A 24,096-nucleotide genomic window follows, 5' to 3' on the forward strand; every position below is an offset into this window, starting at 1 on the left:
TTGAAAAAAAATTGCCACAAATTTTTGCAGCTCCCACTGACAGCAACTGGAGTCTTTCAATACCCTCTTGAATCTGGGGAGACCCTGTGATTTGATTTGGCTGAGGGGAAGGTATAGCAAATATAATGCAAGCAGAGGCTTAAAAATCACCCTAAACTGGGGTTTGTTCTTTTGCTGCTCTTGGAATACTGCTTGTCTGTCACATAGACAAGCAGGCCCAGGCTAGTCAGCTGGAGAATGGGAGGCCCATGCCACAGTTACCTGTTAACCCGACCTAATAACTATCAGATGTAAATGAGACCATCCTAGATCATCCAAACTACCAGGTGACTGAAGATAACAGAGGAACTCAGCCAAGAGCAGCAGCAGAACCACCTCGCTGAACCCAACTCGAACTACCAACCACACAACTGCAAGCAATACAGTCATTTTAAGCAATGATTTGGGGATGGTTTGTTACACAGCAATGGATAACTGAAAAAACATCTAAGCTGACTTGGTTACTTTCTCATGGGAATTCCTTTTCAATTACTGCTCACTGTCTTGGGCAATTAATCATAAAATATCTTCTTTCATGCTTTGTATCATTACTCAATATTTCATGTATCCTATTTTTCCCCTTGTAAGTTCTTTGTGAAGAGACTCTGCATTTTATATTTTTATACCCCATGTATGTACAAAGTGTATATGGAATGACTATTTAGCAATCAATCAGCACTTTCCCAGGACCCAGCTGTCAATCATATCAATTAAAAATAAAAAAAATTAATCATGTCAACACATATTTTGATCAATAATTTTAAAAGCTTAAAAAAGGAGTGATAAGATATATAAATTATAAAATATAAAATCCGGTTATCTACAGGCATAAATCACGCATAGTATATATATTAGTAACCACTCATTGAATCATTTCCAGAAAATTAATTCTTGCAAGTAGAATCTGCACACCAATCTAAGGGGCACAAGGAAACAAGCACGTAAAGATAACAGTTTCACAGAAGCAAATGTTTGATTTTCACCAGGAAATTATTTTTCTCCCAGGACACCTATTTCTCCTATGTGGTTTGCAACCCTAATCTGACAGACTGCCAAAAACAAACCTTCTATTCTAAGAGTGTCGCTTGATTCTCTTGTTGCTATTCAATTCAATTAGATTTTTGCATTTAAAAGAAAAATTCTCTTGTGTTTCTTATAATGATGCACCTGCTCCTTGGGAGATTTCCTCTTTTGACAAGAAATGCCTTCAATCTGGCAAGAAAAATGACTCTAGGCTTTCTCTGATAATATCAAAGATCATTTGTTTGTATTAGATGTTTATGTGGGTTTTCCTCCTCTTAAGAGCAGTAAAATACTGCTGCAATTCCCTCCAAGACAACAGTGCACAGAAAGTTTCTTGGCCTCTGTTCTGAATTTCCACTGTACACCTGCACAAGAACAGCTAGTTGAAAGTAGCGGAGCTATGACACAGTAGACAGAGAAATTCATTTGCCTTAGTCCCTACCTTTTGGATATCCATACACAGTTCTGTTCAGTTCAGTCGCTCAGTCATGTCCGACTCTTTGCGACCCCATGAATCGCAGCACGCCATATACGGTAGTAAATGTCAAATCAATAACTGCAGCATCATTTCAGATCTACCATATTGTAACCTTTCCTCATGAAATGCTTGCTCTAAATAAAATGAAGTTTATATTCAAAGCTGTATTATTTATTTTTTTTATATTTTATTTGTAACTGAGATGTCCAAAGATCTTAAGAGAAGCACCATCTTCTTTCTGTGTCTAGACCTAAAACTCCTACATATTTGGGTAATCTTCAGTTAATACTGCCTTCCAGAGAGACTTCTGCAGTGGGGACAAAATGTCACACTTTTTCAAATAAAGGGCACCTGAAGGGTCTCTCCCTTCATTCCAGCCAGGCTGAACGTAATTTAACGTTGAGATGCATCAGAAATACCCAACAGACATTCTCTAGATGTGAACCCATTAGCATACTGCTTTCCTAAACCTTATCCTCTCTGCCTTTGAAAATTTCAATATATACAAATGAAATACATATTTCAACCCATTCCCAACTGGGACGTGCGCTCCATAATAAGAGAAATAGGTTTTTTGCCTTTCTGCAGATTCAGCAGGGAAAGCCATGCTTGAAAATGATGTGTTTAGAGTGACACCTTGGAGAACTGACATACTCTGCACACATGCAATCCTCATAAACCTCCCCAGACAGCCCTTATTTCATTTTGCACACTGCATCCTGGCTGGGCTCCACAGCACATGGTGTGTGGTGAGACTGTCCTGCAATGGTTCTCCCTTCTTCGCAGCTCTTTGATGGACACTTGTCAGTAATAGCCAGGAGGAGTGGGGTCTAGGCACCAGCAAGTGAAAAACGGGCCCCGACAGTAAGCTTCCTTAATTAACTTTCCCAAGGCAAGCCTGTTCCCACAGGAAAAAACACCACGTTTCCCCTCTCCTAGCGGTCCATTGAAAATGAGCAACAATGCTGTTGCCTTTTTGTTTCCTAAAGACTTTCTTCCCCGCAAGCAGTAGCGTGTTCCTCAAAGAATGCTAGTATTTCCTGTGGAAACTGTATGGCTGCCAGTAATGGCTCATAATTTTCCCTCTTTTCCTTTCGTAAAAATGAAATAAACAAAACGTGGCATTTGACAATAGCCAAATTACCAGTCACTTCGCTTACCACCTGCAGATGAGAGACATCATCGCGAAAGGAGGCCAGGGGAGAAACACTCCTGGCTACAATTGACCCGGACGAGCGGCGGACACAGGACAGCGCCCGAGGTGGTGGTCGGAGCCCTAGAGGACCGGGCAGCCAGGGGGCCGCAGTGCCCAAGAGCGAGGGGCTCCCCTTGGGCCGCGCGGCAACCCCAGGCGTCCCTCTTTTGCGATTACTATTATTATTGTTGGTACCGTTTCTATTACTATTACTTCGTCCCTGGTTACCTCAGTTCTTAGGAGCCCCGGCACTGCCCATCCCTGCCTCCCACACCATCCCAGGTGGCAGAAAGAATAAGAACCACACGAAACCGGCAAAGGAAAAGAGCAATCCTTTGGAACCTGAGGTGGGGGCTCCTCCCCCCTCCCTCAAGAAGAAGAGAAGCCGCTTGGCAGGCGCCGCCAACGTTACTATAGAGACCTCCCCCGAAACCCTTTCTGCAGAGGCACCGCCGCCACTGGTGCCGCCGGGACTCGCCGCACAAAGGGGGCCCCCCCGGGGTTCGCGGCGGGGCGGGGGGGGGACCCCCGCCCGGGTCGCCCGGTGCAAACTTGGAAAAGGCTCAGTCGCTCGCGCCGTCGCGCCCCACCCCCGTCTCCCCGCGGCGTCCACCCCGGGACCTGGACTCACCCCGGGCGCCCGGCGCTGCGGCTGCTCAAAAATGCGGACGGACGGACGGACAGATGGACGGCGGCGGCGGGAGCAGGAACCGCGGGAGCCGGCGGGTGGCGGAGGCGCTGCAGCGGCCCCGCTACGTCACAATGCGGCCGGGCCTCCGGCGCCTCTCCCCCCCGGGCCCCTCAACGGGCGCGCGGCAGCGGGAGGAGGGCAGCCCCGGGGCGGCGGGCTCGGAGCTGGCGCTGAGGGACGCGGAGCGCCGAGCGCGGCGCACCGCCTGGCGGGGGCGCGGTCTCCACGGCCCGGGCCGCCGCGCCCTCCCGCCGCCGCCGCCGCGCGCCCGGCGCCCGCCCCCCGGCCCGCGAGCCGGGCTCGGCCTGACTGACGGCGACCCTCCCCCGCCCTCCCCGCGGCGCCCTACGCGCGGCGGCCCCCAGCCCCGGCCGCGCCGCCTCCTCGTCCGCGAACCTGCTCTTTTCTTCTTTACCTTTGGCTCTCACACCTCTGTGTCTTTGCTGCTCAACTGGCTGTCTCCGATCTCCTCCCCTCCCACTTTTTACCCGCTTTCTCCTCCGCCCCCCACCCCCGCTGGGCGGCCTCTACCCCCCACCCCCGGGAGATGAAATCGCCCCTCACCGTGATCCCTGCGTCAACCGCTGCCATCTCATTGGTCCCCAACCCATCCAGGGTTCCAGCCTCGGCCGGGCAGAGACACTCGGGGAGGGGGCGACGGAACGTGGGCACGGTCCTGGGAAACTGCCCTGCTTCGGGAGCCCCTTGGCAGAGGATTTTGCGTTGGCACAGTCCTAAACCCCAGTCCTCCCCGCCCGCCCCCAACCCGGTCTCGCCCACCCTCGAGGACTTCGCCAAGGAAGGAAGGCTGAGGGGTCTTTGCCCGGAATGTTCCGTGCTTGAGTATGGGTGGTGGATGGAGGAGACTGGTCTGAACTGATGGTGTTTCTAATTCAACAACGTTTAATACAACGACGGCCCTTTAGTAATATTAACTTTACTCTCAGCAGCTCTGTCTTAATTGGGAGAGGGCGGAGAGCTGCTGGATGAGGCATCCGTCAGTCAGCACTGGTGACTGACTCCTTCCTTATTTCCGAAGTGAAGTCTGGAGGAGTGGAACCACTGATGCTAACCTTGGCTCGCGATCGTCTCGCTCTTGCCCTTTGGAAAGCTTTTAATGGTTTTTAAGAAGTCTTTCCCCACCCCGGGAGAGATGGCTCAGAGAAGCTCACTCAGCAAAGCCTTTGAGGGCCACTCTCCTGCTCCTGGGTGTGGCCGCTTGTCTGATGCTGCTCCAGAGAAAAGTGTGAGGAAGCAAGTTCTCTCGTCTGTCTGCTCAGGGGCCGCCTGGTTCCCTTGCCAACTCCGGAGGACAAGAGTGGCGCAGCAATCCTGGGAAATTTGACCCCATCTGGGTTAGTGGCGGTGAGATATAGCATGTGTAAGGCTGTCACTGAAAACATATTACCAGTAAAAAAGGAAGGGCATGGTTGTTTAAAAACTGTGGTTGCCTGGATGACTAGTGTAGTGCCTACGAGGTCCGGGGGCTGCTGTGTTGGCACTGCAGGGAAGAGGCCCTTGTACTATTCGGAGGACACACCCAGCCCTCCCTGCCCTGGACCTCTTTGGATGAGGAGTACATAGTCTCTGAAATAAGGACTGTCTTGAAGACCAGAAGAAGACATTTCACATGATTTTGATCCCATTTCCGATTGAGAAACTAAATTTCTCTCTCTGCTGTCTTACATAAACAGCCAAAAGTATGTTCTGCCGGTGTGGTAATTTGTTTACTGTAATTTATCATATATAAGACTTTAAGTACATACATGGAAAGTGGCTTAACAATTTGAAAATACCCACTATCCCTCAGAAAATATAAAATCAGATGACATCATATGGCACTAAAAAATACTTGAAAATATTGGGTTTAATTCTTTCACATCTGGTTAAAATAAAAATGCCTCTTTTTTTTTTGCCTACTATAAACTCTCAGAAAAGCACATCTTGCTTCCATCCAGTAGATATGGATGGAGTTGGTGTCACCCTTGATATGTTCTATACACAACACACTTTTATTGCCATCCTCTTAAATATTTTGACAGCCTGCTTTTGAAAAATCAAATTTTAACACTGAAGGAGTAATTTTTTGAAGAGTTATACGTGGCTATCTCCTTCCAACTGCCTTAAACATCTAACAGTAAGTAAGCCAGTGTTACCTCAGTGTAAACGGTTCAACAAAGAATGGGTATGATCCTGTTACATGGACAGAAGACATTGCTGAGGAGAGAAAATATTGGTTTTGTGTAGCGAAGGAAGAGCATGCTATACTCTAAAAAAGCAATCTTTGAGACATTGTTTCAGAAAATTTCCCCTGTTTTTTTTTTTTTAATTTCTTTTGTTATGGTTCATTCTAACATGTTTTTGATTACATATTTACCATTGTTTCCCTGTGATTATTTTTACACTGTGCCTTAAACCTATGCTTATACACACAGGCAATCAGTTTGCTTTCACTTGGACCATTTGTTGGTTTGCTTCTGTGCACAGTCTTGCCAAATCCTAAACCACAAACTGATACACCAAAGTGTGGAAGTAGTGAAGTAACTGGAGTTGAAACAGAGCTGCTAGATTTTAGATTGGATGGCAAGAAATCCGGCTTTCTCAAAATAACATTGACTTTTTATCAAGTTAATAAGTTGCTCTGCCCACTCCTTCAGTGGCTTATTACTACCAACTACTCTCTGATACTCAGTTTTCTATTCAAGCAGCTGCCTCTACAGGCTAGTACTAACTATGGAATGGCTTAGCAGCCATAGCTACTAGATCATTTACCCTTTTTTAGAACTCCCAGGCCTGTCACAGCTTGGAGTGTGCAACTCTTAGAGCACTTATTTCTGCTTCATGTCCATTTCTTCTTCCCTACTATTCAGTTGTCAGTTTCCATTCATGCCAGGGAGTTCATATTATTCATATTTGGATCTTCATCACTAAGCAGATTTTTATATTCAAGAGTTAGCTACTGAAAATAATTAGTACAGAAATTCATTTCACTGTAAATCATCTGCCAAAGAGCTGCCATGTAATTATTCATTCAATTATTACAATTAAACAGCTGCCTCTTTCTTTTTACCCAGTTTCCATAATATATCTTTATTGTGCTACAAAAATTGAATAAACCTGCTACAACACTGCCAACGATCAAATAGAAACTATTCTTTTTTCTTTTCTTTTTCCCTTTCTTTAAGTGTTGGTTTGCTTAATAAGACATCCAACTCTGCATGAAAAGCTCTGATTTTTATTTCTCATTGCAGAGTGTGAATCACTGAAGAAAGTCCTGTTTGGGGTCCTTTCTGATTTCTGGTTGGAACCTATAATTCAGTTGGGCCCATGCTTTTGGGCTTCCCAGGTGGCTTAGTGGGTAAAGAGTCCACCTGCAATGCAAGAGACGCAGGAGACATGAGTTCTATCTCTGGGTTGGGAAGATCGCCTGGAGAAGGAAACAGTAACCCATTCCAGTACTCTTGCCTGGGAAATCTCATGGACAGAGGAACTGGAGGGGTATAGTTCTCCTGGGGTTGCAAAGAGTCTGACAAGACTTAGCACCTAAACAACAGTATATCAAGAATCAGATCATACTTCACATGCAAATATAATTGTATCAGTCATGATAGGTTAGGTTATACTATAGTAACAAACATTCAGGCAACAAGAAGCCAAAACTTCCACAGCTCATTAAAAATGCATTTCTTGTTCTCGCTATATGGTAATTCCAGATCAGCAGCATCTCTGCTTCACATCTTTTTCACTTTAAGACCAGCCTAATGAAACAGCCACTAACAGCAATATTGCTGGTCACTCTAGTGAGGGAAAACGAACTTGAAGGTCTTATATGGGAAATTAAATACTCCAGCTCAGAAATTATACAGGTTACTCCTGCTTACAATTCATTGGCCACAACTAGTCATGTGGCTCCACTTCTCACAAGACGACAAGGAAGTGCATCCTACAATATGACCAGACATTTGGTAAATAATAAGATGAGGCGGTATGAGCGTACTACACTTGACTGTAGATCTCATAAAACAGGAGAAAAGTCTTCATGCATTTTACAAAAAGCCATAGAGCTGAAGTATAGAAATAGATGATGAACAGAAGTATAAACTCTATAGCAGCTCTAACTTCTGAAATAACCACAAAATCAAGAGCAAATAAATGTGACTGACAAAGAATGATTAGGAATCGAACTTTTGAACATTTTTGAATATCTTCAGACAAACTTTAAACTTCTTTACATACAGCTTATCTTTGCTATGAAAGTGAAAGTGTTAGTTGCTCTGTCATGTCCGACTCTTTGCAACCTCATGAACTGTAGTCCGCCAGGCTCCTCTGTCCATGGGAATTCTCCAGGCAAGAATACTGGTGTGGCTTGCCGTTTCCTATTCCAGGGGATCTTCTTGACCCAGGTATCAAACCTATGTCTTACGTGTCCTGCATTGGCAGACGGGTTCTTTACCACTAGCGTCAAGTGGGAGGTCTATACTTAATGGGTATTTGTATGCCTGAGCTGAGTCTGATTAGGAATTTAGCATTCTCACCTGACCTGTTTCTATGATCACGTCTTCACTTTCTAGTGATTTTTTTCCCTGCAATATTTCTTCTTTTTTCTCTTCTTGGAGCAAGTTTTAGCCTTTTGCTTCATTTTAGCACTTCTAATAAAGTTAAAATTGGGGAGGGGGATGAAATTCAAGCCCAGCAGCTTAGCTGCTTATGATATTGCAATGTCAGTAGAAGATTAGGTATAGGAGTAATTTTATGCATTGTTAATCTGATTTGCTGAGATTATCGTGAAATTCCATTTAATCCTGTTACTGTACTTTACTCATCCTTACAGATCATTGGCAATTTTATTGTTGGGATTTTTAAATGGGAAAAATTAGACCATGCACAAAGTTACAATGAGATGAATGTCTTGCCATTTGTTCTGAGACACCCTGGGGCAAAAACATACCAAAAACAAACAAACAAACAAACAAACAACTATCCATTAGGCATTAAGGGGTTTTCAGTAAGTCAACTGATTTGGGACTGTGATCTTTCCCCTGTGTTCCGCTTTCATAACAAGCTACCAGCAGGGTGCAAAAGTTGGTGTAAAGATACCTAGAGGAACTCTGGATTCAAACTCTATACAAGTATTCATGGCTAGATTTAACTATAATTACTTTAACCCAATAGTCAGATTTGTGCATGTTTGTGCTTTATTCTACCTAAAGTTTATTTGGACACACTATTCATGTTGGCCTTGAGAGACACTGCCCATTCTTAAGCTTCATCTGCAAACCTGCAGTTGTGATTTCAAAGTGATGTTTCTGCAGCAACCTGGGTTCAGTGGACTGGTCTTTTTCTAGGGACTCCACTTACATCATCTTCAGTAGGTCCCTTTTTCCTGGATACCTTTTAATGGAAAACCTCTTCCCTCCAAGAGTGGCTTGTTGCCTTCAGATCTACTTGAATTGATCTTCCTTTGAGTCACAGCACATCTCACTATGGGGTTTCCCTGATGGCTCAGATGGTAAAGCATCTGCCTACAATGCAGGAGACCCAGGTTTGATCCCTGGGTTGGGAAGATCCTTTGGAGAAGGAAATGACAACCCACTCCAATATTCTTGCCTGGAGAATTCCATGGAGAGAAGAATCCAAAGGACTATAGTCCTTGAGGTTGCAAAGAGTTGGACACAACCAAGCTACTAATGCACACACACATCTCACTATGTGTCCATTGAGCCTCTGCTCTGAATCCGTTTGCTATTGACAATGGTGAAACTGCCTAAGCCCTGTGCTCCCACATATTAACAATCATTGGGAAGTGTACCCACCTTATTGTGTTCTGGGCAATGGCTTACCACAAAAAGCCTCCTCCCCGTGACTTTGATAAAACCCACGGTCCACTCTTTCTAATGACTTCATAAGATTTGCACATGACTCTTTTGTTTACCCAGGACAAGCCTAAACACAGATTTTCCTCTTTCTGCCTGAATGTGCTGACAAGACCAGACCCAGACCCTCCAACTTCCCATTCTTTGTCTCATGAATGAATAGCTGAGATTACAACTGTGGGTCCCTCTGAAACTTCCTAGACACAGAGAAAAACGTTTCCTGTTCAGCTAACTGACCTAGACTTCCTCTGATTACAACCATCCCAAATGTAAATCATCTCACTTGTAACATGTCTGTCCTTCCCTACAAAGTTCTAATGCAACATCACCCATCAGAAACACTCTGGTACTCAGGGCTGGGGTGTTCTTATTTCAAGAGCCTGAATAAAATCATTCTTACTTGGCTGTTTTTTGTCTTTAAAATCATCCTTTCCCCCTTTTAAATTCTAGAGTCTCTCCCATCTTCATTAATAGCTCTCCAGTCACTGATGTAAACTGACATTGAATCTATTCTAATGTATCTCTTTTACGTTTTCAAGATTTTACTACAGTATATAATCTGTGTGCTTCCCAGGTGGCGCTAGTGGTAAAGGACCTGCGTGCCAATGCAGGAGACCAAGAGACTCTGGGTTGGACAGATACCCTTGGAGGAGGACATGGCAATCCTCACCAGTATTCTGGCCTAGAGAATCCCATGGACAGAAGAGCGTGGAGTAGGGGGAGTACAATTCATAGGGTTACAAAAAGTCGGACATGACTGATGCAACTTAGCATGCACATAATCTGTATTTTGAATATTGCTATGATATGTATGTGCTTGGATTCAGAGTTTTTATTGTCTTTATGAGTAATATACCTTTTTTTCTCCTCTGTTCTACCTCAGCACCGGAAACATGCATTTGGAGATAACTGGATGGCTCTACAGATTTCCATGGCTATGAGATGGAGTAAAGTGATTTAGAGTTTATGAGGATTAAAAGTATAATAGACTGGTCTCTGACTTGATCTTTAATCAGCTTCTAGGGATTAATAGAACAAAAAGTTTTCCCGCTTGGATAAGTCATGCAAAGACATTAGAATTTGTTACCTCTAAGTACAGAAGAAAGCTGTCAGTGAATGAAATGCATAAGTAATTATAATCCCCACTGTTCCAAACCAGAATAAATCCTATCTCCAAACAGTTTTGGTGCAGAAAGTCCAGTTCTGAAAATGAAGGAAGATATTCAGTCTTCCTAGATATGACTATCTTACGAGTTTTACTTTCTTCTATAAATTTATAGCTTCCAGTTTCCAATTCCTCGTCCTGGGAACATATGGTCCTCTTTAGAAGAAATCAAGGAAAGAAAAGCTAAATACATATTGGACAGGATGAGAAAAGCTGATGGCTGATGAAAAACGGTCCTTGTAAAGCATGGGAAATGTTTTAAAGGTGGTTTGTGGGAAGAATACAGAAAGATGTAATTGTTGATAGACTGAATGCTTTTAAACTCAAAGTACAAAGTAACCCTCAGTATAAAGGTTAAGCACCCTGATCTGGGAGTCAGACCTCCTGGGATTAAATCCCAGCTTCCCTTCTTACCACCTTCAAAGTCACTTCATGTGTCCAGGCCTTACTTTTCACAGCTATGAAATGAGAGGTTATAGTACCTACTCAAAAGATTGTTATCAGCATTAAATAAGCTAATATTCTAAGAAGAATTAAAAGTAAACAATTAAAACTTTAAATAAGTATTTGTTAAATAAATGAACTCTAGAAAACCTATGGCACCTGGGTGAATTCACTGAGAAAAAATGGACCCTAGAGCTCACTGCTGCTTTGTTGGATGGAAATATCCCTATTTCTCTACTTGTGTCATGGCATTAAACAGCACTAGAATTCTTTTTTTCTTAAACTACAATAATAGTACATCCTAGATTGCTATATGGCATGTGTATAGTTGTCTACAAACTTACTTTTATTATAATCATTTAGATCATGTGACATTGAGAAAACCTTTCATTTCATGTTTTAGTATTGCCATTGGTTCTCTGACAATTTAAAGTTTAAAAAAACTTTTAGCCTCCAATTTCACATTTAACTTTGGTTTGTAAATAGCATTTAACATTCAACTGAGACCTCCAATGGTGATTTGACTAATAATTTAGAAATAGACGAAGAGGAAATACTTTTAACAATGAAACATTTTTAGTGAGAGGAGTATCTTCCACATTTAACTCTAGGGCTGTCAATATGATTTTGAGATATTATCACTATAGCGATATAAATGGAAAAATACAGTCCTTGGAAAAATGCAAGGTACTTGGTTACATATTTATGCAAATATTTGAGCATTTGCTGTGCACTAGGCACTGTGTTACCCACTCCAGTACTCTTGCCTGGAAAATCCCATGGGTGGAGGAGCGTGTTAGGCTGCAGTCCACGGGGTCTCTAAAAGTTGGACACGACTGAGCGCCTTCACTTTCACTTTTCACTTTCATGCATTGCAGGAGGAAATGGCAACCCACTCCAGTATTCTTTCCTGGAGAATCCCAGGGATGGAGGAGCCTGGTGGGCTGCCGTCTATGGGGTCGCACAGAGTCGGACATGACTGAAGCGACTTAGCAGCAGCAGCAGGCACTGTGTTAATTGTTGAGGATCTTGGAGAGAATAGACACACTAGACTGATCTTATAGGTAGTCAATAAACAAGCATGTTTCAGTGTTGCCAAGACCTATGAAGGCAAAAACAGAATACTGTGGGGAAAAAAGAAAAACAAAGAGGATATACTATAATATTGGGTGGTCAGGGAAGGCGTCTGAAATTTGAAGAAAGAAAAAAGGACAACTATGCCAACAGTGAGAGAAGAGTTCCAGGTAGAAGAACCAGCCCAGACTGCTCAGTATCAATCCATTGACCATGCAGAAACCAAGTGTTAAGAGTTATTCTCAAATAACTAAGTGATTTAAGGAGGGCTACTGGGGCTTCCCAGATGGCTCAGTGGTAAAGAACCTGCCTGCCACTGCAGAAGATGCAAGAGACATGGATTAGATCCTTGGGTTGGGAAGATCTCCTGGAGGAGAAAATGGCAACCTACTTCAGTATTCTTGTCTAGAAAATTCTATGGACAGAGGAGCCTGGCAGGCTACAGTTCCTGGAGTTGCAAAGAGTTGGACATGACTGAGCGCATGCACACACAAACACACACACACACGTCATCTACCACTTGGCCTGGTACACACAGATACAAAAGCAAAATCTATCATCAATACCACCATTAACCATGTATTTGGGAAACACAAGTGGATATGTTGACTTATTAAAGTGCTTGTAAAACATCTGTGAGAACAATATAACTGCATTGTGCTAATTCCTAGACAGCAAGTCTTCAAAGAAAGTCAAACCTCCTACAGCATACTCCCTAGTGTGGGGATCAAGCAGTGCTAGTGGAAATGTGTGGCCAGGTATAACAGAAAGGAGGTCAATTGTTCAAAACACTGGAGAATTGAGACTGGAACATAAAACACATTTAAGAGCAAGTCAGCAGAAAATCATGAGGGTGGTGAAAAAAAAATCTGTGAGAATCATAAATAATCAGGTAGATGCATTTTAAACACTGTGTTTTCTTATATGGAATTTAACAAGAATTGTGACCTATAAATTTGGAACGCTTCTCCTGGACTCTAACTTTTCACATTTTCTAGAACCATCATGACCTTGGCAATGGCTTTTAGAAGCTACACTGACCAGGGGGAAAGAACATGGAATCTTGGTACAGAATTGAGGAAATGAAGATTTGGGTGGGGGCAAGAAATTCTACTGCTCACAGTATCCTGATACTCAGAACTATATAACATTATTTGAAAGCATAACAGGTCCACAGCAGATGCTGTAAGTGTAACCTACAGGGTCCTTCCAGGGCTACACCGCTCCATACAGCAGCAACTAGTCAGAGGTTGCTCTTGAGCTCTTGAACCATGGCTAGTCCCAACTGACATGTTCTGTGAGTGTAATAGGCACCTGGATCTCAAAGTCTTAGTGTAGAGAAAAGAACGTAGAATATCCGTTAATAATTGTGTACTGTTGGAATATATGGGTTAAATAATATGTTGAAAATGAATTTCACCTGTAATCTTTTTTTTAATCCAGCTACTTCAAAACTTAAAAATGAATATTTCTCTCGCATTATATTTCTATTGGACAGCTCGGTTCTAGGGAATGTGAAAAATCACCCCATCATACCTGCTCCCCAGCATCCATCCTAAACCGTTCCATCAAAATGGATGGCAGTGTTGTCAGAGGGTGGGTAGCCAGTTTCAGGTTTGGATGGGAGGTGAGAGATGGATGTGACAGTTACACAGTATTGGAAAAATTAATGCTTGGTAGAAAAACTCATCTATAAGTGTTAGACAATATTTATTGATGTGCTGTAGATGTTCCCAAAGAAGGAAACCAGGAGCATAAAAAATAAAACAAAACACTGTTTTATCCTTGTGCCAAGTGAACGAGGGGCTGCAGAATATTCTGTCCTTCAGATTGCTTTAGATTTTTTTTTAAAAAGGGAGCATGAATAATTCTCCAAAATTATATTGAACCTTCCTATCTTTCTTCTAATACAGCAACTAAACAAGCAGAAAGAAGCCTTTTACAATCAATAATCTAAGGTATTCTAAGCTAATGAGTATTCTGTAAACTTCTTGACAATAGCCACACTCCATGTAGATTATGCAACAGATGTTGATGATGCTTAGCATGACTGAGGATACAGAAAAAAAAACTATTGTGTCTTCATACTTGGCTGAAGGAAAAATCTTTTCCCTTGAAAAGATCTGCATAAATGTACTCCCTTAGCAAACTGACTAATATGTCAGGCTTCAAAGTGACCAGACTGTACACTTACTGTTTTACTAATCCTCTGGCTTCCTCTGTTTTGAAATGGTTACAGAAAAGCCCATTTTGGAATATTTTGCCCTTGGCTTTAACACTTGGCAGAAAAGTTCCCTGTTCTCTGCTCTTCCTTGTGTTAGTTATAAAGCTGTTTGTCATCTCCAGTATCCGGAACACCTGCTTTTTTTAAAGGACTGCTGGCTCAGGGAAAAGAACATAAGTTATTTTTATGCAACAACTCGCCAACTCAAGGCTTTTAAAAACCTCATTTGAAACAGTGTTTTCTCCCCCTACCCCCACTAAAATAAAGTATTTTAAAAATAAAAATCTTTCATTTTACCAGCTTCCTTTTGAGATAAACCATTGGAAGGCAAATGGCAGGACAGTTGGGTAAACCAAATCATGAACCTTTCGATCGTAACAGGATACACACGGGAAGAAAAACACAGGCAATCTTGTCTCCCAATTCAGAGAGAGATTTTTCACAGAACTTGTAGAAACTTAAGGAGGAAAAATTTTCAAGAATTTAGGAAGACCAAAAAGATGAGGGTGGCTCTTTTACTTTTTCTTATGGAGAACGACACAGTTTAAATCCCACGTTTAGTGTATATCTGTTGTTTTAGCCTACTTGGCAGACTTTCTCCCTTCTTGTAACAACTATTATCTTTTCTTCTGGGAACACTCCCTTCCTCAGCTGATAGATGTGTTTATCACTTGACCTGCCTCCCTGGCCATAGCGATGGGCACGTGACCAAGACAAGCCAATCAGAATGTCTCGTCCTCTTGGCCATAGGTTTGGGAGGACTGGTTGCGGCTATTGAGAAAGAAGCATTCCTTCTTGTTCTCTTGGGGCTGTTAGTGCTGAGAGTGATGTAAGACTTGGGCAGTTGTGGCTGCCATCTTTGCTACTCTGAAGAGACCTGACTGAGAATGAAGACAGTATTGAGAAAAGTAGTACTAAGAGATGTAAAAGGAAAGAAATCTTGATGAAAAAATGTAAGCCCCCAGATTTCTTACTTATATGATCACAAAATTCCCATTAAGCTTTTCTTTTCAGCATCATCCAGTTTGAGCTGGGTTTCTGTCTGTTACAATCAAAAGATTCTAATACAGTATGTTTGAGTGCAAATAAAAACTGTGTCAAAAAAAAAGAGAAAGGAAAGAAAATAGAAAGCATAATGGCCTCCAAAAATGAAAAAAAGAAAGAAAAATGGAAATGATTACGTAATTTCTCTTTTTTCTCAAATGTATTAGCAGAAATTACACACACATAATTATACACATGAAAATTCTGTCAATCTTAACTCACCCTCTAGAATTGAACACAAACTAAATAACTGCAATAAAATTAACCATTTCTGGCATAGGAGGTAGTCTGAATGCAAAAGTGCAGTTTTTTAAATCATACCTCGCAGCTATATTGTTTTTTTTTTTTTTTTTGTATTTCACCATTTCCCTATTTTTTTAAACAAAAAAAATGATGGCTTTTAAAATTAATAAAACAATATATATACTCATTTTAAAAATCATTAGTAAAGAAGTCATTAAAAATAAAAATCCAAATCTTACATTTCAAACCTATCCTTCAAGTGTGTCTTTAAATGTACTTTCCCAGAAACTCTTCCCAACCTTCAAAAAATATTTTTTTGGCTTTTAACAAAAATGGAATCAAAGTAATGCATCTGGTTCCCAAATTAATTCCTTTTTAAACAAAAACATTCTTTGCACATCTTTTCATGCAAAAACATAAGGTCCACATAATTTTATTTAGCTGATGACTAATATTTCAATTAAAGGGCTTCCCTGGTGGCTCAGTTGGTAAAGAGTCTGCCTGCAAGGCAGGAGACCAGGGTTCAATCCCTGGGTTGGGAAGATCCCCTGAAGAAGGAAATGGCAACCCATTCTAGTATTCTTGCCTGGAGAATTCCATAGACAGAGGAGCCTGGTCGGCTACGGTCCATGGGGTCACTAAGAATCAGACACGACTGAGTGATAACACACGCAATATTTTAATTATTGACAAATATTTAGTCTGTCTCTACTTTCTTTGTTTTCCATTGCTTTTGCTGCTAGATCTAGTGCTATGACAAATGCCCTCAATATAGTTTTATACTCTCTTATTTTTCAAAATTGTTCTCATTTGTATTATTGTTGTAACTGTTTCCTAATCACAAACTGTGAACTAATGATCAGAACAAGAGCCGATTAAAGTCTCCATCTTGCACACAACTGTGTGCAAACACACACACTGGATGTGATGAAATAGGCAGCAGAGAGGCACAATTTAAAGTGTGACATCAGAAGAAACACCAACATACACGAGGTGACCCAGGACCGGTGAAGTCTACACCCACAATCACACATGCGCAAGTTGACTTTCCTCGTGTTGTAACCTTCAAATCACACTCCAGGCCTACAGGTCTTGGCAGATGACTGACCTCTTCATCTACCATCTCTGCCATTTTCACTGTCAGCTTCTGTCCGTTATCACACAAGACAGTTAGTAAAACAGCTCTTTACCTTTAGGCAGATATCTGTGGTCCATTTGTCTAGATCAAGAGCCTTATAAGCACCTCTAATTGATGAAAGTGAAAGAGGAAAGTGAAAAAGTTGGCTTAAAGCTCCACATTCAGAAAACGAAGATCATGGCATCTGGTCCCATCACTTCATGGGAAATAGATGGGGAAACAGTGGAAACAGTGTCAGACTTTATTTTCTGGGGCTCCAAAATCACTGCAGATGGTGATTGCAGCCGTGAAATTAAAAGACGCTTACTCCTTGGAAGAAAAGTTATGACCAACCTAGATAGCATATTGAAAAGCAGAGACATTACTTTGCCAACAAAGGTCCATCTAGTCAAGGCTATGGTTTTTTCCTGTGGTCATGTATGGATGTGAGAGGTGGACTGTGAAGAAGGCTGAACGCTGAAGAATTGATACTTTTGAACTGTGGTGTAGGAGAAGACTCTTGAGAGTCCCTTGGACTGCAAGGAGATCCAACCAGTCCATTCTGAAGGAGATCAGCCTGGGATTTCTTTGGAGGGAATGATGCTGAAGCTGAAACTCCAGAACTTTGGCCACTTCATGCGAAGAGTTGACTCATTGGAAAAGACTCTGATGCTGGGAGGGATTAGGGGCAGGAGGAGAAGGAGATGACAGAGGATGAGATGGCTGGATGGCATCACTGCCTCGATGGACGTGAGTCTGGGTGAACTCCGGGAGTTGGTGATGGACAGGGAGGCCTGGCGTGCTGCAGTTCATGGGGTCGCAAAGAGTCGGACACGACTGAGTGACTGAAGTGAACTGAACTGAATTCTGAATTCTGTGGGTGTATTTATTCCTGGCAGGATTGACAATATAATTGCTACTCTTTAATCAGCCCAGTGGACAGGACTCATTTATTTTACCTTCTGCTTTGAATTTTTTTCCAAGGAAACTTCAAGAGTTTTTAAAAATAGTTCGAGAGTTTTTAAAAAATAGTTCAGTCTTTTCTTTTAGCTTGCGTATCATTACCAAACATTCAGACAGTATTAGCCCCCACCCCTGCTTTTTTTGGCAGTGAGAAGGGGTGTTGTTTATGGCACTTTAGGTTACTGAAGCCTGACCCAATTACTTGTAATATTTTCCTCTACCTTCTCCAGGCTAGGAAACATGAAAAAATGACCCCTTCTTGTGGTGGTTTATCACCTGGCTTACTTTTCTTTACACTGACCTTTTTGTGTCTGAAAGCAGGGGAGTGAAATGTCCTGGCTCATGTGTAGCACTGGTTCTCAGATAACCTGAGCAGAACAGGAAGCGCAGGTGCCTTGCCTGTGACCCCACTCTCACTTCTGTTTCATTGTCTCTTCACTACTGTTGTTGAAAGTAAGAAAATATTGGGGTGGACAAAAAGTTCACTTGGGTTTTTCATAACACATTATGGAAAATCCTGAATGAATATTATGGCCAACCCAATAACATGAGGCGATTTTTAAGGAAATCTCTGATTGCAGCAGATTACATGTCAAAGAACAATGGCCAGTTAAAACAGCAAGCCCTGCCTCTCTACTGACAAGGAAGAGAAGCTCCTGACGGCAGATTCCTGGTTCAACAATGAAATGCAGGGAAGTGAAATGAAATGAGGCCCAAGGCAACCCAACTCCTGGAAGGGCTTTTACTTTACCGTTTGGCAATTACCAATGAGTCATAACTGGTTGACATCCTAACAGGGTCCTTTCCTTACTCAAGGCCAGGACTTGCCTGCAGATTTGGGTAGGTCAAGTTTATGTTGGGTACCAACCACCTCACTTTTCAACTCCTCTCCATTTTTCAAAATAGAAATCTACTATCTTTAGGGGCTGGACTTCCTGGGACCAGACTTGATTCTTAGATCTGGGCTGTGTATCACATCTCAGACTTTTCTGTCTCCACTCCACACTTGCCACCAAAATACACTTGCCTTGTATCCCACTCCTTCTGGATCCTAATAGGATCTGTAGTGAAGCCTATGTGCCATGTGTCATGCACTCAGTTGTGTCCAACTTTTTGTGACCCAATGAACTGTAGCCCACCAGGCTCCTCTGTCCCTGGGATTTTCCAGGCAAGAACACTGGAGTGGGTTGCCATTTCCTAATGCAAGGGAGTGAAGCCAATAAATCCATATAACTGAAGGTCACTTGTGGATGCATCTCTTGGGAAGTATGTGCAGCCAAGAGGTTCCCCCTGAATCTGGTTGGGAATCTTTATGCAAAAGGAATGAATATAATGGTGGGGCTTTAAGGCATTTTCTTAGGGGAGATTTTCAGACAGAGGTGATTTAGAAACTCCTCAAAGCACAAGAAGAGGCAGCCCCCTACCACAAAAACTTAGCCTGGCCTCCTGCCTTCTGCCATTTTGACAGGAAACTTGATGGGCTGTCCTAACACAGCAGCAATTATAACTTAGCAATCCTTCGGTCTCCTCCCCACAGCAGGGGAAGAGAGCTCTGCCAGGGAACATTCTCCGACATAAGGCAGCTTTCTGACATTCTATAAGAGAGGCAGTTAAAGATCTTGTTTGAAACACATGGATTTCACTGCTCTCTTTTCTCACACTTATCTCTCTCCTCCTCTCTGGCTCATCTGCCCAGGCTTTTAGAGGACACCTGCATGACTAAATGTGCTCACTGCTTCTACAGAACCACACTGAAATGCCTACCATGTTATGTTCAATGAGGGAACTCGAAACACACATGGGGTCAAACTGGGATAAAGAAGACATCACTGTTCCAACTGAACAAAACATTCAATTATTACTTCTGTCTCTCATCTTTTCAGTTTGGTCCCATCTTCTCTGATACCTTCAAATTTCTATTTCATATAATTGCTTTTTCTTTGAAGAGTATAGATTATATATAGTATTTCAATCTCATTTTCTAAGAAGCAAATGAAAATGCAGTGTGTAATATAACTGGCTTTTTATTAAGATCATAGGGAAGAGAAATTAATCTAAGGTTCTTATCAAGAAAGTAGACTATTTTTCCGTATTTCTTTAAGTAAAAGTTTATTTCACAGACTGTAATGTTTCCTCTGAGTATTTCCCTAAATTCAGTTATTAGTCTTTGGTTAACCCTTCTAGTTTCACTGTGTTCTTTAATGAGGCAGTTTGGAATAGACAACAATATTGTTTTACCAGGAGTAAGTCTTCTTGACCACTTAAGCATTTTGGATATAGTTATATCTAAATACAGTGCTTTCTAATTTTTCCATAGGTGTTGCCCTTTGTTCAATTTACTTGAACTTTAGCACAACATGAAGAAAATTTATAAATATCACCTTAGTTAATTTCATATTCAATGAAGAAGCTATGTGAAGGATAAAGGAAAATTGAAGGCTTTGATTTGAATTGCATTAAGTGTTCATAAATCAATTATAAAAGGAATATTTATTTACTGTTCACTCAGTTAAATATGTTCATGCTCAAGAGAGAAGAATTACATGGTAGGGGAAAACTTTATATATATATATATAATAAAATGAGATTGCAGTTGTAAATCCCTAATCAGGGGATCTTAATGGTGACAGGACATTAGAAAGAAGCTAACTGGCAATGTAAGGAAGACCTAGGGCAGGAGGGAGATTTTCAAATCAATAAGGTAAACAACTGGCTGACATCGGGTAGATAAGAAAAATTTATTTCTATACAACCATCTAAAAGCATCTCCCTCTTGTTCTAGTCTGGGAAAGGGTGAATATATAGTGAAGTAGCAAATAGGAGATGAATTTGGGGATTTCAGGCTTTCAGTTTGGGGCTTTGCCACAGTCCTAAATCATCCGTAAGGTCTCAACTCATCCTTCCCTCCTTTATCCTCAAACCATCTGTAAAGACAATAAAAATATCAGTTATTTTAGCATCTGAAGGCAAAGGCTTACAAAGAAGGCAGAATTCTTTTCAAGAATTTTTTTTTTCTTCTAGAAAATACCTTAATGACCTGAGCCTGTTTGGCTATGAAAGTTGAGCCTCTCCACTCCCCCAGTCTCATCTAAAAGGATTCCCCACCTGTGATGTGATTGTGTGCACGCTAAGTCACTTCAGTCTTTGCAACACCATGGCTCCTCTGTCCATGAGATTCTCCAAGCAAGACTACTGGAGTGGGTTGCCATTTCCTTCTCCGGGGGATCTTCCCAGTCCAGGGATCGAACCTATGTCTCTTATGTCACCTGCATTGGCAGGTGGGTTCTTTACCATTGCATCACCTGGGAAGCCATGTCCTCCCCTGCTGTTTATCTCAGCATATTTCTAAAGCCAAAGAGTTGGTTCTCCTGTCTAAGAGCAGAAATCTGAAAATTGACACTGTGTAGAGTTCATTAAAATATGTATGTAATAAATTTGAGTTAAATATTTATACTCAGGAAAGGGTTGAAAGGTATGTAATGTTTGCTTTTTTCTTTCTAACATAATTTTCCCCAAAGTTTAGTTTTTGTTTCTTATGTATTAAACTGCCTAGACCCTTAGCTAGATCATCAGCTCCTTACTGCAAAATTCAGTCTCAAATGGAAGAAAATAGGGAAAACCACTAGGCCATTCAGGTATGGCCTAGATCAAATCCCTTATGATTATACAGTGGAGGCGATGAAGAGATTCAAGGGAATAGATCTGGTAAACAGAGGGCTTGAAGAACTACAGATGGAGGTTCATAATATTGTACAGGAGGTGATAATCAAAACCATCTTCAAGAAAAAGAAATGCAAGAAAGCAAAGTGGTTGTCTGAGGAGGCCGTACAAATAGCTGAGATAGGAAGAGAAGTGAAAGGCAAAGGAGAAAGGGAAAGATATACCAAATGAATGCAGAGCTCCAGAGAATAACAAGGAGAGGTAAGAAAGCCTTCTTAGGTGACCAATGGAAAGAAAAAGAGGAAAACAATAGAGTGGGAAAGACTAGAGATCTCTTTAAGAAAATTGGAGATAGCAAGGGAGAATTTCATACAAAGACAGGCACAATAAAGGACAGAGATGGTAAGAACTTAACAGAAGCAGAAGAAGCTAAGAAAAGGTGGCAAGAAAACACAGAACTGTACAAAACACCTCTTAATGACCCAGATAACCATGATGATGTGGTAACTCACCTAGAGCCAGACATCCTGGAGTGTGAAGTGAAGTGGGCCTTAGGAAGCATTGCTACAAACAAAGCTAGTGGAGGTGATGGAGGAATTCCAGCTGAGCTATTTCAAATCATAAGAGATGATGCTATTAAAATGCTGTACTCATTTTGCCAGCAAATTTGGAAAACTCAGCAATAGCCACAGGACTGGAAAAGATCAGTTTTCATTCTAGTTCCAAAGAAAGGCAATGTCAAAGAATTTTTAAATCATACAATTGTACTCATTTCACATGCCAGCAAGATTATGCTCAATATCTTTCAAGCTAGGCTTCAGCAGTACATGGACCAATGTACAAGCTGGATTTAGAAAAGGCAGAACAAGCAAAGATCAAATTGCCAACATACGCTGGATCATAGAAAAAGCAGGGGGAAAAAATCTACTTCTGTTTCACTGACTATGCTAAAGTCTTTGACTGTGGATCACAACAAACTGTGGAATATGCTTAAAGTGTTGGGAATACCAGACCACCTGACCTGCCTCAGAGAAACCTGTATGCAGGTCAGAAAGCAAGAGTTAGAACTAGATATGGAACAACAGACTGGTTCCAAATTGGGAAAGGAGTACATCAAGGCTGTATATTTTCACCCTGCTTACTTAACTAATATGCAGAATGCATCATGTGAAATGCTGAGCTGGATGTATCACAAGCTGGAATCAAGACTGCTGGGAGAAATAGCAACAACCTCAGATATGCAGATGATACCACTTTAAAGGCAGAAAGCAAAGAGGAAGTAAAGAGCCACTTGATAAAGATGAAAGAGGAGAGTAAAAAAGCTGGCTTAAAACTCAACATTCAAAAAACTAAGATCATGGCATCTGGTCCTATCACTTCGTGGCAAATAGATGGGGACAATGTGGGAACAGTGTCAGATTTCATTTTCTTGGGCTCCAAAATCAATGCAGAAGGTGACTGCAGCCACAAAATTAAAAGATGCTTGCTCCTTGGAAAAATACCTATGACAAATGTAGGCAGTGTATTAAAAAGCAGAGACATCACTTTGCCAACAAAGGTCTGTATAGTCAAAGCTGTGGTTTTTCCAGTAGTCATGTATGGATGTGAGAGTTGGACCATAAGGACATCTGAGCCCCGAAGAACTGATGCTTTCAAACTGTCATGCTGGAGAAGACTCTTGAGAGTCCCTTGGATAGCAAGGAGATCAAACCTGTCAATCCTAAGGGATCAGATCAGATCAGTCGCTCAGTCGTGTCCGACTCTTTGCGACTCCATGAATCACAGCACACCAGGCCTCCCTGTCCATCACCAACTCCCAGAGTTCACTCAGACTCAGGTCCATCGAGTCACTGATGCCATCCAGCCATCTCATCCTCTGTCGTCCCCTTCTCCTCCTGCCCCCAATCCCTCCCAGCATCAGAGTCTTTTCTAATGAGTCAACTCTTCCCATGAGGTGGCCAAAGTACTGGAGTTTCAGCTTTAGCATCATTCCTTCCAAAGAAATCCCAGGGCTGATCTAATCAGTCCTAAATATTCATTGGAAGGACTGATGCTGAAGCTGAAGCACCAATATGTTGGCTACCTGATGTGAAGAACTGACTCATTGGAGAAGACCCTGATGCTGGGAAAAATGAGGGTAAGATGAGAAAGGGGTGGCAGAAGATGAGATGGTTAGATGGCATCACTGATTCAATGGACATGAGTTTGAGTGAACTCAGGGAGATAGTGATCTACAGAGAAGCCTGGAGTGCTGCAGTTCATGGGGTCACAAAGAGTCGGACACAACTTAGTGACTGAACAACAAGACCCTGAAAACATAAGATAATCAGAAAGAAAAATCACTGAACAATGGAGGAAAGGAAATCTTCTGACCCCATTGTCCCTACAGGGAGCCTCTCCCTATTTCAATAAAAGAAAACAAGTCTTTTAATGTTTTAGCTTAAAAGATTGAAATTAAGGTACTCTAACTTAACGTGTATCTGACTTAAAATATTTTGCATGTAAAACAGTCAAGTTAGAGAAAGGCTGGTTCAGCTGTAAGAACCATGTGACACCTAAAAAGCAGGCATTTCAGTGGGGGGAGGTTTTCATGGAGAGCCAAATAAGAAGCAGCTGGGGCTCTAGCATTCCTCCTGATCCCAGACGCTCCAAAACCAGGAACTCAAGCGCCAGCTTAATGTGTGTGCTGCAAGGGCTTATCTTTAAATAGTTGCTCTATTAAATTCATCTTTCATCTATTAATAGGAACGCCCCCCTCTCTTCAACATCCAGCCTAAAAACACAAAAAAGTGGAGAATCCTTATTCTCCTGTGCTTGAAGGACTAGGTGCCAGGGTGGGCATAGGTCACCATGAAGAAGTGTT

General features: G+C 41.9%; 1 protein-coding gene and 1 long non-coding RNA gene across 7 annotated transcripts in view; one reads left to right on the forward strand and one right to left on the reverse strand.

Moving 5' to 3' along the window:
* SNCAIP (synuclein alpha interacting protein) overlaps positions 1 to 24,096 on the reverse strand; it is a 261,734-nt gene that overhangs the window by 159,701 nt on the left and 77,937 nt on the right. For 4 of the 6 annotated variants that reach the window (XM_061422964.1, XM_061422958.1, XM_061422960.1 and 1 more), the window contains exon 1: positions 3,367 to 3,455. The exons of the other annotated variants lie outside the window; for them this stretch is intronic. The gene's annotated coding sequence lies outside the window, so the exon portion shown is untranslated. Of the gene's footprint in view, positions 1 to 3,366; positions 3,456 to 24,096 lie in introns of those variants that run through there. 6 annotated transcript variants of the gene reach the window in all.
* Positions 4,700 to 10,293, forward strand: LOC133251017 (uncharacterized). The gene is made up of 2 exons (XR_009737484.1): positions 4,700 to 4,781; positions 9,874 to 10,293. It is a non-coding gene; the product is annotated as an uncharacterized LOC133251017 (long non-coding RNA).

The sequence above is a fragment of the Bos javanicus genome, chromosome 7 (assembly GCF_032452875.1).
Source record: "Bos javanicus breed banteng chromosome 7, ARS-OSU_banteng_1.0, whole genome shotgun sequence".
NCBI classification, from domain to species: domain Eukaryota; kingdom Metazoa; phylum Chordata; class Mammalia; order Artiodactyla; family Bovidae; genus Bos; species Bos javanicus.